General features: G+C 41.5%; 1 pseudogene across 1 annotated transcript; it reads right to left on the bottom strand.

Annotated features, from left to right (window-relative positions):
* Window positions 1-8,811: 8,811 nt before the first annotated feature.
* LOC144586264 (ETS translocation variant 1 pseudogene) lies at window positions 8,812-16,694 on the bottom strand (annotated as a pseudogene). Its single transcript, XR_013540988.1, has one exon. The product of XR_013540988.1 is annotated as an ETS translocation variant 1 pseudogene (transcript).
* Window positions 16,695-17,300: the final 606 nt, after the last annotated feature.

Below are 17,300 nucleotides of genomic sequence, written 5' to 3'. Positions count from 1 at the left end.
CATTGGAGACAAAGACCAAGATCATCCACATTCTGGTCACCATGTATGAGTGTGAAAGCTGGACAGTTCAGAAATCTGACAGGAAAAAGAAAGATTCCTTTGAAATACAGTGCTGGAGGAGAGCTTTGCAGATACCCTGGAGTGCTAGAAAGACCAACAAGTGGGTCCTAGGACAAATCAAGCCTGAACTACCTTTAGAGGCAAAAAGTGCCAAAACTGAGGCTGTCCTACTTTGGGCATATCATGAGAATGTTGGATTCTGTGGAAAAGACAATAATGTTGGGAAAAGTAGAAGGCAGCAGGAAGCATAAGGAAGAGTAAAGGCTCCCCTATCAGACTCAAATGGAACATGCAATTGTTTTGATTGGAAATATGCACATAAAAGCTTGTCCCGCTGCTGTTCCCTTGCTCCTCATCCTCCTCAGGTTGAAGAACACCATAGCTGTTTGAAATGTGGATTCAGCAGCTTGAAACAACAGTGTTGTGTTTCATCCAAACCATTATTCAGGCTTATTCAGCCAATGTATTTCTTGTTCCCACACTTCTTTCCTTTTGTATTGCACCCTGAGTGTAACAATCATAGAATCATAAAATAATGGGGTTGGAAGTGGCTTCTAAGGCCATCATGTCCACCCCCATGCTCACAAGGCAGGAATCCCAATTGAACCAGATCTGACAGGGGGTTGTCCAATTTTCTCTTGCATGCCTCCACCATCGGAAAGTTCGCCACCTCCTCAAGGCTTTGGTTTCATTGTTGTACTGCTCTAACAGTTAAGACATTTTTCCTGATATTCAGCCTAAATTGGCTTCTTTGTCCTCCTCCGAACCTGCAATCTGTACTTTCAATTTCACATTCTGCAACTGTGTTCCATGGTTTCTTTGACTTCAGTCATTCAGTTTATTATTACTTTGTTGAACACCTTCTTGTGTCAAGAAATTCTTGGCATTTTGTGATAAATCCATATTTCAAATATTTTTCTTGTTTAAATAGCCAGCTGCATCAAAAGTTCACAAACCCATTTTATACTGTGCAACCAACAATACATCCCACGTACAATGCACCCAAGACAGAAGGCAAGATATGAATTAACACCTCCCCATCCATACTTGCTCACATCTTGGGCATACGGGCGCACCATTCTTTCAGGAAAGGGAAGAATGAGCCATAGAACTATCACATGAGTGTGACACCCGTGCCCCGGGTCATGAGGTGATGTTGGGAGTGCCGTCTCGCCCTAGGTCCACTGTGGGCACCCAGACAGCCCCCATGCCTTTCCCACCCCGGATGCTTCATCAGGCAGTGGACACCTTGGACTTAAACCGGGGCCTGAAAGGGTTAACAATATCTACCCAGACTCCTCAGGTTTGGGCGGGAAAGGAGTGGAGAGGTCCAGAGGCGGGGGCTGTGGGAGAGGTCAGTAGCCGGAGAGACGTGGACGAGGGTGGATGGGAATGGGTGTCCATCCAAGACCCTTGGACCGGCCAGTGGGAACAGGTGCGTCTCACTAGGAGGGAGGCTGAGGAGAAGAGAAGGAGAGAAATGGTAGTACATCCCTCTTACTGGGGAGAAAGAGAGACCAGAGAGTGGTGGCGTACGTTGGTTGAGGAGAAGAAGAGAGTGGAGAAAGAGAGAGAGGAAAAGAGAGTTCATAAATCCTTACAAGGTGTGAAATGCAACTGAGCACCACTTTCCTAGAGCTTTGCATGAGTCACAGAAGGCCATTGAGTCCAACCCTCCACTCAGGTCAGGAATCCAAATCAAAGCAGATCTGATAGATGACTGTCCAATTCTCTTGCTGTGCAAAGTGAATGCATATTCTTTTTGTAAAACACACACTCCTCTCTCTCTCTCTCTCTCTCCCCCCGTGTGTGTGTGTATGTGTGTGTGTGTGTGTGTGTGTGTGTGTGTGTGTGTTCACATGTGCTTTCATATGAACACATGCACACAGATACACAGAGAATGTAGATTATTAATCAAGTGATTAATAAGAATGTTACAAACAACTCTTCAGTGCTTCAAACTATCTTTTTAAAAAAATATATGCAACAAAATGGTAACTATTGTAAGGTAAAAGTTCCCCTTGACAATTTGTCCAGTCATGTCCGACTCTAGGGGGCAGTGCTCATCCCCGTTTCCAACCCATAGAGTTAGTGTTTGTCCGGAGACAATCCTTTGTGGTCACGTGGCCAGCGCGACTAGACACGGAACACCGTGTAGCTATTGTTGCTCAGCACAATTTCCATCAGACTTTGTCTGGCAAAAGCCAAAAGGCTTGTTGAGGCGAATGAAGAAAAATCTTGCTCCCTCACAAAATATTTCTTATGTTTGTGCCTGAGAATGAGCTGAGCAAAGAGTTTCATTCCGGGTCCACTCTGTCACTGAAACCATTTCTCCGTGGAAGCCTACGTTACGACTTCCAAAGGTGGAAGTGCTGGAGGAGAAAAGGATCCATGGGAATAAAGAGAACAGAAAAACAGTAAGGCAAAAAGCCAGGTGCCATTTTAAATTGAAGACAAGAACTTTGGATGCAATAAAGAGAAGGAATAGGATCAAATCCCCTCTAATAATTTTTTTTGAGTTGCTGTCAGCTCAGTGGTTCCCCAGATGTTCTTGGACCGACTCCCAGAATTCCTGTTCAGAACAGCTCATGGCTTCTGGGAGTTGTAGTCCAAGAACATTTGGACACTCAAGGTTCTAGACCAGTGGTTCCCAACCTTGGGTCCCCAGATGTTCTTGGACTTCAACTCCCAGAAATCCTGAGCAGCAGAGCTTGTGGTGAAGACCTCTGGGGGTTGCAAGTCCAAGAACATCTGGAGACTCAAGGTTGAGAATTCCCATCTTTGAAGAATGAGGGGAATAATAATCTTTAAACTGTTCTTGACACTGTAAAATTTCCGCATAAACATTACGAAGGAATTCAGAACAAAAAAACAACAACTCTCTCATGAACAAAAACCAACACGAGTGCATTGGCTGCCATCAAACTGCAAATATTTCACAGTAATGTAGGATGGTGCTTTATCGTTTCAACCTTTCCCACTTTATTTCATTCTTAATTGACTTTTTATTCTATATATATTTATTCTCACCAGCAGCCTCGGGAGAGTTCTGTCCTCAGCAGTGCCATCAGAGGCAAGTTGTATTGATCAAATGATAAGCAAAAGCACCAAAGGAGGAAACCATTTCCTAATAAATGTACATATTACATGATTCCCTTTCTTTCCTTTTATATTCGTATTGGCTGAAAGTTTTCCTGCTTTCCAATTAGTGCTCCCTGCTGGATTTTTGACTGACAGCTTGACTTCCGTCAGCCTTCTTCGGCAAACTCCTGTAGAAAGGTTTAATTGTGTTTGTAATTAATTGGATTTTAATCAGACTGTATGAAAGAAATTTTGTGGAAGGCTTTTTGAAAGGTGGGGGGGGAATACTCACACTATATGCCTTGTGGTAGATTGCTAGCAAGGCAAAATATTAAATGCTACAATATCTTGAATGGCAAATTAAAATGTATTCACAAGTCAACGCAAAACTCATTAGATTAGTTAACATGTGAAGAACGGCTCCAAATTTTGTGAGGGAAGAAAAAGGCGAGGAGGGAAGGGACTTGAAGCTTAGTTTATTTCAAACCAAATGTCGGTCTGGCAGAATCGAGCTGACAAGATACCTATCTTCCGAGCCTTTTAAATGACTTACCCCGAAACTCATAAACATTGGTGAATAATGTACTATGGGAAATAATTTTCTGCAGAACATGGCAGTCTATGAAAATGACATTTCGCTCTATCAGAAAGATACATTCTAATATGGGAAGCAATTAAAGGCGCACAACGAAACAAACATTTTCTCCATGTTATCTCTAAGTACCAAATGGTAATTAATTCAATGAAGAAATCTATATGGGATTTGGTTGTGGGTTCCCCCACACCCATCTTCTTGGCCTATGTACAACGCTCACAGATGATTCCCACTTCCCACATCTGTTGTGAATCTAGAGACTTTGTGTCTTCTGTACAGGTGGTCAAGGAAGTGTACACATCCAGTGAAAGAGACTTTTTACATCCTCTAGCAAGAGCTGTTTCAAGCTGATGTTTGCTAGAGTTGTAAAGTAGCAAGGCATACGTAACGGTTCACATCAAAACAGCTCAAACTAATGAGAACTGCACAAGAAATAGAGAAATCAGAAAGGTGATAAGAACACAACAGTTGGAGAGAAGTGGCCTTTAAGACATAAGACATAAGACATAAGAAATTTATTTGTCATTGCGCTCACAAGTGGGTGCAACGAAATGAGGTGCTCTTCCCCAAGGTAAAACTGGACAACACTACAAAAAAAAAGTTAAAATATACACAACTTTCACCATCCAAATATAGATACCCCGTTTTTCTCTCAGCAATTAAAATCCACCAAAAACCTATGGCCCCACATTTAAACTCAATACTGCACTTGGGTAAAAACTGTTCTTGAATCTGCTTGTCCTTGCTTTCAATACCCTGAATCTCCTTCCTGATGGTAATAGTTTAAAGAGCTGATATCCCGGATGAGAGGAGTCTTTCAGTATGTTAGATATCTTCCTCTTACATCTGTTCTTATACAATTCTTCCAAAGAGGGGAGTGAACAGCCAATGATGTTTTGGGCCGTCTTAATCACCCTTTGAATTGCCTTTTTCTCTGCCACTGTGCAGCTCGTGAACCATACACAGAGACAGTAGGATAATATGCTCTCAATCGAACTCCGATAGAAGGTGATTAACAAACTCTCAGTCAATTGTTGCTTTCTAAGAATCCTTAGAAAATACAACCGTTGTTGTGCCTTCCTGATTAATGCAGCGGTGTTTGCACTCCAAGTCAGGTCATTTGTTATGATAGTCCCAAGAAACTTACATTCAACCACCTGTTCCACACAAACTCCATCTATATACAGTGGCTGAATGTCTGCTCTTTTTTTCCTATAGTCCACTATGAATTCCTTGGTTTTTTGGATGTTAAATAAAAGATTGTTTTTTTTGCACCAGCAGGATAGCTGTAATACCTCGTCCCGATACGCAGACTCATCATCCCCAGAGATAAGTCCTACTAGTGTAGTATCGTCTGCAAATTTGATAATCCTATTACTGGGATGGTTATTGGTGCAATCCGATGAATAAATGGAGAACAGTAGTGGACTAAGGACACAGCCTTGTGGAGTGCCAGTGCTGAGTATCTTGTCAGTAGAGATGTAGTCATTCAGTTTAACCCTTTGTGGACGATTTGTTAAAAAATCCAAAATCCACAGACAGATAGAATCTGGAAAATCAAGATATTTAAGTTTGTCTATTAATCTGTGGGGTATAATGGTGTTAAAAGCAGAGCTAAAGTCCGCGAACAGCATTCTTACATAATTCCCTTGTGTTTCCAAGTGGGATAAAGCCATATAAAGCACAGTATTGATCGCATCCTCGGTTGATCTATTTTCTTTATAAGCAAACTGAAGCCCATCAAAGGGATGAGGAAGGCAGGAGATAATATATTTCCGAACTAACTGCTCAAAGCACTTCATTAAGATTGAAGTTAGTGCCACCGGCCTGTAGTCATTCGGACTGTTTGTAGGCAACTTTTTAGGCAGTGGAACGATGACGGAAGCCTTGAGACAGACGGGAACTGCGCATAGTGTCAGGGATCTATTAAAAATTACAGTCCATATCCCGGCTAGCTGATCAGCACAGTCTTTTACCACCCGACCAGGAATTAAGTCGGGTCCAGCTGCTTTTCTGGAGTTAACCACTTTCAAAGTCTGTCTCACATCCTGCTCATTCACAATGAAGGGGGGACTCTGCTGAGTAAATGATGGCAAACAAACAGTTTCAGTTTGATCGATCTCGAATCGAGCAAAAAAGTTGTTCAACTCCTCAGCCACCTCCACACCTCCGCCTGAGGAAACCTTTTTTGCTTTGTAGTTTGTTAGTTGTTGAACCCCCTGCCAAACTTGCCTCATGTTATTGCTGAGAAAGCAGTCTTCAATTCTCCTCTTGTATTCGGCCTTAGCTTGCTTAATGCCTCTCCTCAAATTCGTTCTTGCTGCACTGTAGTCTAGATCATCCCCAGACTTAAAAGCCTTATTTCTAGCATACAACAGGCGTCTAACCTTCCCGGTCATCCAAGGTTTTTGATTGGGATAAACCCGGATACGTTTATCCACTGTGACCGTGTCAATACAGTGTGCCATATACCCTAACACTGCAGCTGTATGTTCTTCCAGATCAGGATGGTCAAAAATTTCCCAATTTGTTTGTTCAAAACAGTCCTTTAACTGCTCCATTGCTCCCTCCGGCCAGCTTTTCACTGTCTTGACTACTGGCCCTGACTGTTTTCTCAGAGGAATATACTCCGGAGCTAAAAACAGGGACATATGGTCAGACTGGCCCAAGTGTGGCAATTGTAATATCCTGTATCCATTTGCAATATTCGTGTAGACCTTATCTAAGGTGTTCAGCCCCCTAGTAGCACACCTTACATGTTGATGGAATTTGGGGAGGACTGCACGTAGATCTACATGATTGAAGTCTCCTGCAATAATGTATACAGCATCCGGAAATTTACTTTGCAAGTTGCCAATTTCATCGCCCAGATGACCCAGCGCCAAATCCGCATTTGCATCTGGCGGAATATAAACAACAAGAATAATAACAACGCTGAATTCCCGTGGAAGGTAAAAAGGTCTGCATTTAACAGACAGATATTCCAGCTCCAAAGAGCTATGACGTGTTATAATCTCTGAGTTTGTGCACCAGCTCTCTCTAACAAACACGCACAATCCTCCTCCTCCTTTAGACCTATCTCCAGTCTTAGTTCTACTCTCTAGCCACTGCACTCCACCATGTATCAGTGGAAAAATTTCTTAACTGTTAGAACAGTACAAAAATGAAACCAATGACTTTTTGAGGTGGCGAGACTCCATCATTGGAGATATTGAAGAGAAAATTGGAAAGCCATCTGTCAGACCTGCTTTGATTTGCATTCTTGCACTGATGGCCTTATGGGTCCCTGGCAACTCTGTTATTCTATGGGTCAAGCCTTCTGTCATATGGTTGGTGAGAAATATTAAATATATAATATTGAATATTAAATATTCAGTTTAAAATCTGCTACTGTGCAGGAACAAACATCTCATTTGGATATGTTCTCAGAGTCTGCATGTTAGTGAGAGAAAGAATAAACACTAAATTCTTAGTTCTCATTAGTTTGAACTCTTTTGATGTGAAAAGATGAGGAATCTTCAAGCCCAATAGGATTCCTCACCCAGATAAAAGCAAGACAAGAAACACTTTTATTTCTCTCAAAGGACTTCATAATTTGTGCACACTCTCTGCACAAAGTTGCCATTATTTCTGTTTCAGAAATGCACACAGCAAGTACAGGAAAATGGGCTGGTTGTTCTAAGAAAAGATTGTTGTTTAGTTGTTAACTCATTTCCAACTCTTCATGACCCCATGGACCAGAGCACGTCAGGCCCTCCTGTCTTCCACTGCCTCCTGGAGTTGGGTCAGATTCATGTTGGTCGCTTCGATGACCCTGTCCAACCATCTTGTCCTCTGTCGTCCCCCTCTCCTCTTGCCTTCACATTTTCCCAACACCAGGGTCTTTTCCAGGGAGTCTTCTCTTCTCATGAGATGGCCAAAGTATTGGAGCCTCAGCTTCAGGATCTGTCCTTCCAGTGAGCACTCAGGGTTGATTTCCTTCAGAATTGATAGGTTTCTTCTCCTTGCAGTCCAGGGGACTCTCAAGAGTCTCCTCTAGCATCACAATTCAAAAGCACCAATTCTTTGGCGGTCAGCCTTCTTTATAGTCCAGCTCTCACTTCCATACATTGCTACTGGAAAAAACATAGCTTTGACTATGTGGACCTTTGTCGGCAAGGTGATGTCTCTGCTATGGGCTATGCCATGCAGGGGTACCCAAGACAGACAGGTCATGATGGAGAGTTCTAACTAAACACAATCCATCTGGAGCAGGAACTGGCAAGCCAGCATCTTTGCCAAGAAAACTCCATGGACAAAAACTAAAGAAAAGATACAAACTACAAAAACAGGCTTCTGGTCCCAAAAAGTCTCACTGACAAAGCACCAACCACAGTTACGTTTTGGTACTTGCATTGTGTCAAGCAGTCCCTTGTGCTGAAATGTTATTTCCACAATTGTGCTTAATCTGCACCAAAAAAAGGGGGATTCTCTTTTTTTAGAACTCCACGAATTACATCACATTTTCAGGGCATGAGCAGAACAATTCTGCATTTCCTTGTCCTTGGATGTGAGCCCAAGAGAAGGAAGGATTTATGTTCCCTCTTGCTTATGGGCTCAGGAATCACCTCTATTAGGTGGTTCCAGATATTTCCCTGCTATTTCACCAAAAAAATATGCTGCTGGTCTCATAACCATACATCTACTACTATTTAAGGGCAACACCCAGCCAAAATGAAGCACAATCCCAATGCTATTAATCCGGCTTTTGAACAAATGCTCAGACTTCTTGAAACAACATAAAATTTCAACATAGGTTCCTTCAAGTATCTCAGAAGATGACACTCATCTACACAATGAGACAGGTGAGCTCAGAAGCCTTGAGGAGAAAACAAGCAGGAAGAAAATGGGTTGGGCGTAAAGGATCACGGAAGACTCTGTAACTTCTGAGAGGTCCAAGTCCCACGTCTTCTCCTTCTTGCATGTTGGACTGAGGACCGAAGCATCTTTGCTCTGGGGCCCTTGTGCTGTCTGGACTGATTAAATAGCTGGGCTGTGGTCAAGATGTTGCAGTCAACAAATGTGTGGTAGTAGCCTCTCTCTCTCTCTCTCTCTCTCTCTCTCTCTCTCTCTCTCTCTCTCTCTCTCTCTCTCTCTCTCTGTGTGTGTGTGTGTGTGTGTGTGTGTGTGTGTGTGTGTGTGTGTGTGAGTGTGTGTGTGTGTGTGAGAGAGAGAGAGAGAGAGAGAGAGAGGAAGGGAGAGGGAGAGGGAGAGGAGGAGAAGGAGGAAGGGACACAGATTATGTTTTGGCAGCCTAGTCCATTATGAGTAGAAATCACATTATGGATGAAGTTCATCCACATTTTCTCATAACAAATACAATCCCAGTGGATTCATATGAATGATAGAATCACATTTACTGCTTTGATAGACTGAATTAAACAGTATGTCTCTCCCACAGATTCAGTGACCTACATTTGCCACCAACCTAATGTCACTTTGATGGCAGAGAAATTTCCATCCACAAAGGGAGAATGAACACCAATTTGTTGAGAGGTCCAAAAATGAAATTGCCATTAACGTCCACTGAAAGCCAGTTCTGGCAATGAATCTGGGAATCTGCTCAGGTAGGTTTTGAGTCAGGATACTGTGACCTTAATAGGCCACCCTCAACCTCAGTCAAGGAAACCAACATACCTCTTCTAGAGGAGCTCTCAAACATGAAGGGCTAATTTTCTAATTGTTAGTCCCAACTAGACTAGGTTCATTAAATGAATGGGATTTCCATAAGTATGACACGAACATGTCTCATCAATTCATTGGCCTTACTCTAATTAGGACTGGATTTATTCCAAAGTATATATGTTACTTTATGTAAGAATTGAGTGGTAAAAGAACATGATCAAACAAAGTTTGAGCTACTCCATCATTCCCTCAACACTGTGTCCAGTCTATTATCAGTGTGAATGCTGGAGTGCTTTCTAGACTACCTACCAGACAGGAATGCTTTCAAGATGGTGGACCTTTTTGCAGACATTCCAAGGCACAACATGGTTGTGTCTCCCCCCCCCCCCATTTCTGACATTGCTGCCCATCATCACATCTACTCCTACCTGAGGGCAGAGTTTTGTGTTCACATGAACATTTTCCTTGACAGCATAGCATCAGTGCTAATAATAGCAAATTCTGGAACAGCGGGATGTTCTCGTGTTCTCCCCTCGGTTGAACATACCATGCCGAACACGCATGTTTCGGTAAAGCCTACTATTTTTTTGTAGAAAGAACAACCCCAGAATCATTTGGACCTGTATTTCTTAGGATTCTCTGTGCAAAGCTGACTGAAATTGAGATATCAGCTGTTTAGAGAACCTTGATAATGAGCATTGCCTTGTTGGTTTCGTGGATTGTGGAAACTCCACCAATCTGCCAGTTAAAAGGAGCCCACCGTCAAGTTGTGACTGTCTCTGTATATCTCCTTTCCACAAGTTTGGCCAAGTACTAAAGTCGCTCCCTTTCTGCTATCTCTGTCACCTTCACAGCAAAGAAAGAATGACTCTTCGGAGAAGCCTCCTGGGTAGTGTATGATTTAAGGTCACCCAGGAATGAGTTAGCTGTACATTAAGTTATACCAAGCTGATAACAAGATGGATTTAGAAAGTGATGAGAAATGACAGAGTACACATGTACGTTAAAGCAGATGACAGGAAATTGAAAACATTACTGTAACTTATTAAAGATTGATTTTCCAGACATTCCTTGATATTGTTTGACAAAAACAAATGTTAATGGTAACACAAGTCGAAGCAATCTGATGGGATCACGGACTAGAAGTTGATGATGGAAAGGGGAAAATGCAGAATTCTTTGGGCAGTGGTGGCACTGTCAGTATGAGTGACCTTGGTCAAAGTCTTTCAAGGTCAGAAGATACTAAGGTATATATTGTCGGCTTTTGGAATCACGTGGTTCTGCGAGCCAACTTCGGAATCAAATTATTGGCTTCCAATTTAAACAAGGGTTCTGAAAATTAGGGATTAAATGAGTTCAAAATTGACAGTTCTGCTGATGATATTCAGAAGCCTGGCACAATTAAAACGGGGGCTTTCCATGTTTGGCCAGCTTCTCTTCCAACAATGTTACTAAAAGTGTTACATTTTTTGCAAGACACTGTAGTGTCTGAGAAGCTGTGATTAAAACACATAATTCACACCAGTGGTTATGTTTCTCACTGGCGACAATTGTGGCTTGGTGTGGCCATCAGGTCTTTTGTTCTGGGTGGAAGCCAAATTAGATTGTAACTCTGCCGCACCCTAGAAGACCCGTATTCTTTCCCATGTTGCAATCCTCATATCATAAGTCATTCTTTGGGCAAATTACTGCTGGAGACATACAAATGCAAATGATAAAATTAAAGAATCGTAGAATCATAGATGAATTGAGTTGGAAGGAGCCTCTAAGGCCATCAAGTCCAATCTCCCGCTCAATACAGGAATGCAAATCAGAATAGATCTGACAGTTGGATGTCCGATTTTCTCTTGAATCCCTCCAGCTTTGGAGTGCTCACCACATCCTGTGGTTGTTGCTTCCATTGTCACACTGCTCTAACAGTTAGGAAGTTTTTCCTGATATTTAGCCTAAATCTGGCTTCCTGTAGCTTGAGCCCATTATTATATGTCCTGTACTCTGGTATGATTGAGAACAGCTCCTGCTCCTCCTTTGTAAGGCTACCTTTCAAGTATTTGAAAAGTGCCATCATATCTCTCCTCTGTCTTCTTTTCTCAAGGCTAAGCATGTCCAGTTCTTTCCGTCTTTCTTCATGGAACTTGGTTTCTAGTCCCCTCATCATCCTTCTTGTTCTCCTCTGAACTTGCTCAAACTTAGTAGGTTTTCTAAGCAGGAAAAAAAAAGGGGTGATAGTTTCAACTATTGCAGCAGGATCACAGCTTTTTGGACACCACAGACATCTTACAGGAAATATCCCCACTTTTCCAACATTGTTAGAAGGGCAGCTGGTCAAAGAAGCATAGTCTCCATATTTAGTTCTTGAAAGACAGCTTGTAAGCAGCAGAAGTGGTGGAAGATGACTTTAGGAGAGGTCACCAATGACAGTGCCATGAATTCTTGTTTGTGTGGTATAGAAGTTAGTATGGCAACAATAAACCACTTCTGAATGCTTTATACCTAAAAAAAAACACCTATGACTAAGTCCTAGACATTATACTGACCTGAAAAGTTTGATCCATGATATGTAGCCTTTGCAGGATTTCACTGACCATGAATTTCAACTTCTTGGGCCTACCAAGGACCAGCTTGTGCATAAAGAAACAAATACGAGACCCAACAAGTTTTCTTATTGCTACAGACAAGTGCAGCACCAAGAAACAATAAGGTATGTTCTTGGTTATATCAGAAGTCTGTCATTAATCAGCATAACTAATGAAGACATGAGGCTATTTCTATGCTAATGCAAATGTATTATTAAACTGCAAAACACGTTCTAGCAAAGGAGGACATTTTACATTGAGAATTAATATGTCTCAAGTATATTATTTTCACCTCTAGGGAAGAATCTCTTTGAGCCCCAGAAAGATGCAATGAAAGAATATTTCAGTGTCATACTACTTGTATATACTTCACAGCAAATGAGCTTTTTTTCCTGTTTTAATTTTTGCCTACCTTTGAAAACATCTCACCTTATCACACATGGCCCTTTGCAAACACACTATCTACTAATGAAGCCACAGACTAGAGAAACACATGGCAAGTGCCAAAAAAGAAATTATTTCCCAAGAATGTGATTTATTCTGAGTCCATTTCAACCCAGATCAGATCATGTTAAACCTCTGATTATGTTGGAGTTATTTCAAACTTGTATGCTGCCTTTAGTGGGCCTTTCTGAGTTGGGGTGACAGCCAGTCAATCCAGCATTAACTAACTGCTTCTTCCCTGCTGCTGATGGAACCACACCTCTTGGCTTAAATGTTTTTCACCCTCTCTTTTACTCTGCTAGCAAGATGATGCTATGGAGTCAGCTGTTAAAATGTGCCATGATAATGTAGTCTGTAGGAGTCTGCTGAAAGCAGGCTAAGAAGTGTGTTGAAGCCTGTTGCTCTAAGCAGTCAGTTTTTTTTGGTACAATATGCTGTTTTCGAACTGTTCAGAACTGTGAGTAAATGCAATCTTTTTATCCGTTCTCTTACCAATGTCTCAGAGTGAGACATTGAGACTGTATATGCCAGTTGATGAGAAGCAAATAAGGAACAGTCTACTCTGGGAAGACTGGGAGGTAATTCTGCTCTATCAGTCCCTGCACATCTACTGCGGAGCTAAATGGATTTAGCCAAACCTTTCTTGAAATTGAACTATTATTCTCCCCTCTCCTGAATTTTTACCTCAATCTCCTCTTTCCTCATCTTCCAACCAGGGTTTCATCATCATCATCATCATCATCATCATCATCATCATCATCATCATTATTATTATTATTATTATTATTATTATTATTATTATTATTATTATTATTATTAATTGACCCATACTGGACTTGATGATCCATAGGGTCCTTTCCAGCTCTGCAGTTCTAAGATTATGATTTATTTTAAATGGTTTCTTATACTGTTTTCAGTGTCACTGAGTTTCTTAAAAATATTATTAAAAACTTTTGTTATGCAGTTGTAGTCTCCACTGAGCCACTTTAGGGGGTCAGGGCAAGGTAAAAATCCAATAAATCTATAAATACTCACCTGCCAAATGCTGAGTTTCTTTTGCATTAACCACAGCAGAAAACAGCAGAAAATAGTGAGATCTCCATGTCTCTCTGTCCTGCCTCTCTTTCTACTTATCTCTATTTCCAGTCTTCTCCCCTTAGTATATGCTCTACTGCACACGATCCAGGATTACCAGGATATGACTGCTAGATAAAAAGTGTTAATCATCTAAGCCAGAAAATGTTGCAGAGTTTACTATTTTTTGTAAAATGTCTTTTTTGCTATGCAGTAAAAATACAGAGACTCACAGAGGAGAATAGTTTTAAGTTCACCAAAGAGTCCACCCCTTTCTCATTAACTGATACTTAATGTCTCAGCTCACTCTGAGACATTTGTAGGAGAAAGAATAAAAACATGTATTTACTTACAGTTGTGAAAAGCTCAATAGCAAACAATAGCTGCTTCCAACAGACTAAAGAGAGGGAGAGACAGCACTTAGCTCTCTTTGAAATCAGAGGCAGGAAGGAACGATTCGTTACTGCTGGACAGGCTGTTTCCCTAGTTAGAAAGGTCTCTTCCAGTCACTAAAACCACTGGTAGCATGTGAGGTTGTAAAAACCCAAAGAAGGAAGACCTTTGGAGACCATAATCTTGACCTTGTATTTGAACCAAGCATTACACCCAATGAGGTTCACATCCAGCAAACTTGTAGACATCTCTCTCTCTCTCCAGCAACCTTTTGCATGATTCCCTTCTCATAATAATAGTGATGTGAGCAACTAAGTTTATCATAGTTCATGGCTGGCCTGTTTTTCTGAATTCCCCAGTGACGTGCCACCTCTTCCGGTTCGATCAGCTTGAATTCCATGCCTCGGCCAGTCCAGGCAATGAAGTGAGAATTTGAAGGATCATCCAGAAGGGCAACCAAGAACTTCCAGAGCTGAAGAGAGCCCCACCGCTGGTATGTGGGCCCCTCACGGTACATTCCTGGCTCTTGCTTGATATCACCATCAAACTTCTCTTGAACAACACAAGTGTCATCACAGAACTCTCTTGGTCCCTTTTCATACATGCAACCTTCTGTTCTCTTCGGGTGAGCCAGGAAGCCCTCTTGCCTCATATAAATGGAATGGCAGCTAGGCACTTCTGAGTCATATGCAAAATCTCTAGGCTCCTGTTTAATCATCAGAGGAGGGGGGAAGTTTTGAGTGACGGAATTGCCAACCATGGCATTGTGTTTGTAGACTGGATCGTGGTACTCCTGCTTAAACCCTTGCAGTGGAAAAGGGATGTTTGGCTCAGACTTCTGCCGTTGGTACATGGGGCGTCCTTCCCTCGGCATGGCAGGCATAGGAGGGAATGCATTGCAAGGTTCCGAAAGCTGACGGCGAAATCTGTGGTCCATAGGAAAGCTGTTGTCTGGAATGGGCTGGGATGGAGGCATGTAAGCAGGAAAAATCCAGTCAGGTTTAGGATTCTGGGCTGAGTTTGGAGATGCATGATGCAGTGGCGAAACTGGAGTGCTTGATGGAGTTGGCCTGAGAGCATTGGTTCCATTGTTGTACTGCTCTAACAGTTAAGACTGTTTTTCCTGATATTCAGCCTAACCCTGACTTCCTGTAGCTTGAACCTGTTATTATATGTTCTGTTTTCTGGGTGGATCAAGAACAGATCCTGCCCCTCCTCTGTATGACAGCCTTTCAAGTATTTGAAAAGTGCTCTCATATCTCCCCCTCAGTCGTTTGTGTATAGAGAGATTATATTTATTGTTCATATCCACCAAAATTCCCTTCATGTGAAATTTATGAGAATATGGAGAATCTGACTCATGAAAAATAGAGCCTGAGAAATCTTGGGCTCTCTGTTGTCCTTAACATTAGTTTGAAAACAAATCTCAAATCTGTTTCGAATTGTGCTGTTTTCAAAATTGCAGTGGAAACTCACCAACAGAATTTCAAAGAGCCATCCCAGGACGTCTCTAGTTTGCTACTCAGTTTTGACTCTGGTTAAACCTGAGGTTAAAGTGGAAGCCAGAGGTTTGAATAATATTGTCTAATTTTTTTAAAAAAATAACATTAAAATATTTTTGCTAAAATTAGTATAATTTAGTTGGCGTCGTAGACATTCTTTATTAATAGGGAGCTGTCCTTTGCTATGTCACATGTACCAAAGTGTGTGGGAGAGGGGAAATGATATTGTACAAAGCAGGAGGTAAATAACTGGAAGAGTGTGTCCATGCAAACTTTCCTTGTCTAATAAATGTATCCTCATAGGCCTCTGCTGAGATAAGGAACTATTATCCTCCTGCATGTGGTACCTGCAATCAGGGGATTTTCAGAAACTCACCAGCACCAATTTGTCAGCCTCTGCAACAACTCAATGGTACTCTTCCCGAGTCCCAGGTTTCTTAACCAGAAGACCTTAAAGTTGCTGCTCTTGCATGCCTGTTTATCAATTAACAACTACAGTCCAACTGGGATACTCTAAATAAGTTACACGCACATTTACTGTCTTCTTAATTACTCCAGGAGCTGCTCACGGCGTTGTCCTTCTGAGATCTATCAGCAAGAAGGGCGGTCGTTTCTGAAACATTACGCTGCTCAGAATCTTCTAGAACAGCCAGCAGGGTGACATTGTGTTTTATCTGCTGAGCCGGTTGAAAGTGTACATATATTAAAGAGTTGCTTCAAGGGATCAGACCAGGTTCCACTTCATTCAACATTTGGTTCCCGACAATGATCAACAAAATGCCTCTGGAAGTTCTCAAGAACATCATGGAGGCAACCATACTTCCCTGTTATTTGTCCTTGCTATCTCTATCCAGAAGATATTCATTATCAAAAAGTATACTGCTCTTTCAGTTTTAGAGGCATACTGCTCTTTTCATGGTGGCTGACACAATTGGCCACATGGACAGCTTTATATTTTGGGAGTATGTGTGTCCCATCATAAAAGCTGCAGGTGAGTCTGTGTTATGCCATGCACTGGTAGAGATACGTGAACATTTTGTAGATGCAACTGGAAGCCATGTGAATGCTTTTAGACTCTTAGCTATTAAGCCCTACTGGAAACAGGAGGTGTTTTGTTAGGGGGCATAAACAAGCTAAGGATAAAGATCTGCAAGGAGAATAACAATTTGTCTGTGAATATTGGGCCATTTAGATAAAACAAGAACATCAATGTCTTAGAGGAAAACTTTGAAAACTGGTTTTAATGGAATCTTAATATTCCAAGGATCCTAGCAAATATATCTACAACATGTATTTATTGTCTAGGAAATACAGTGGTGCCTCGCACAACGAGTGCCTCACACAACGATGAATTCACACAACGATGCCTTTTTCTGTTAAATTTGCTGCCTCACACAGCGATGTTTCCTATGGGGGATTTTCACACAATGATCTCCCTTTTCGCTCCTGTAAAAGTGTCTTACAATGTTTGGACACTGTTTTAAATGATTGCAATGGTTAGTCCACCTCCTGAAACCTATGCAAACTGATTTTGGTGTTGTTCTGACACTTCGTTAATTTATGATGATTTTTTTTGTTTTTTCTCCATAGGAAACCATTGGATGGTCTGTCTAATGGTTTCCAATGGAAAAAACAAAAAATCATCATAAATTAACGAAGTGTCAGAACAACACCAAAATCAGTTTGCATAGGTTTCAGGAGGTGGACTAACCATTGCAATCATTTAAAACAGCGTCCAAACATTGTAAGACACTTTTACAGGAGCGAAAAAGGACTTCGCAAAGGCATTGAAATGTATTGAGTCGGCTTCAATACATTCCAATATAGGAAACATTGTTTCACTCAACGATGTTTCCTATGGGGATTTTCACTGAACGATGGCAATCCGTTCCAATTGGAACGGATTAACCG

The sequence above is a fragment of the Pogona vitticeps genome, chromosome 2 (genome assembly GCF_051106095.1).
Source record: "Pogona vitticeps strain Pit_001003342236 chromosome 2, PviZW2.1, whole genome shotgun sequence".
Lineage (NCBI taxonomy): Eukaryota > Metazoa > Chordata > Lepidosauria > Squamata > Agamidae > Pogona > Pogona vitticeps.
This window is presented reverse-complemented; position numbering and strand designations above follow the sequence as displayed.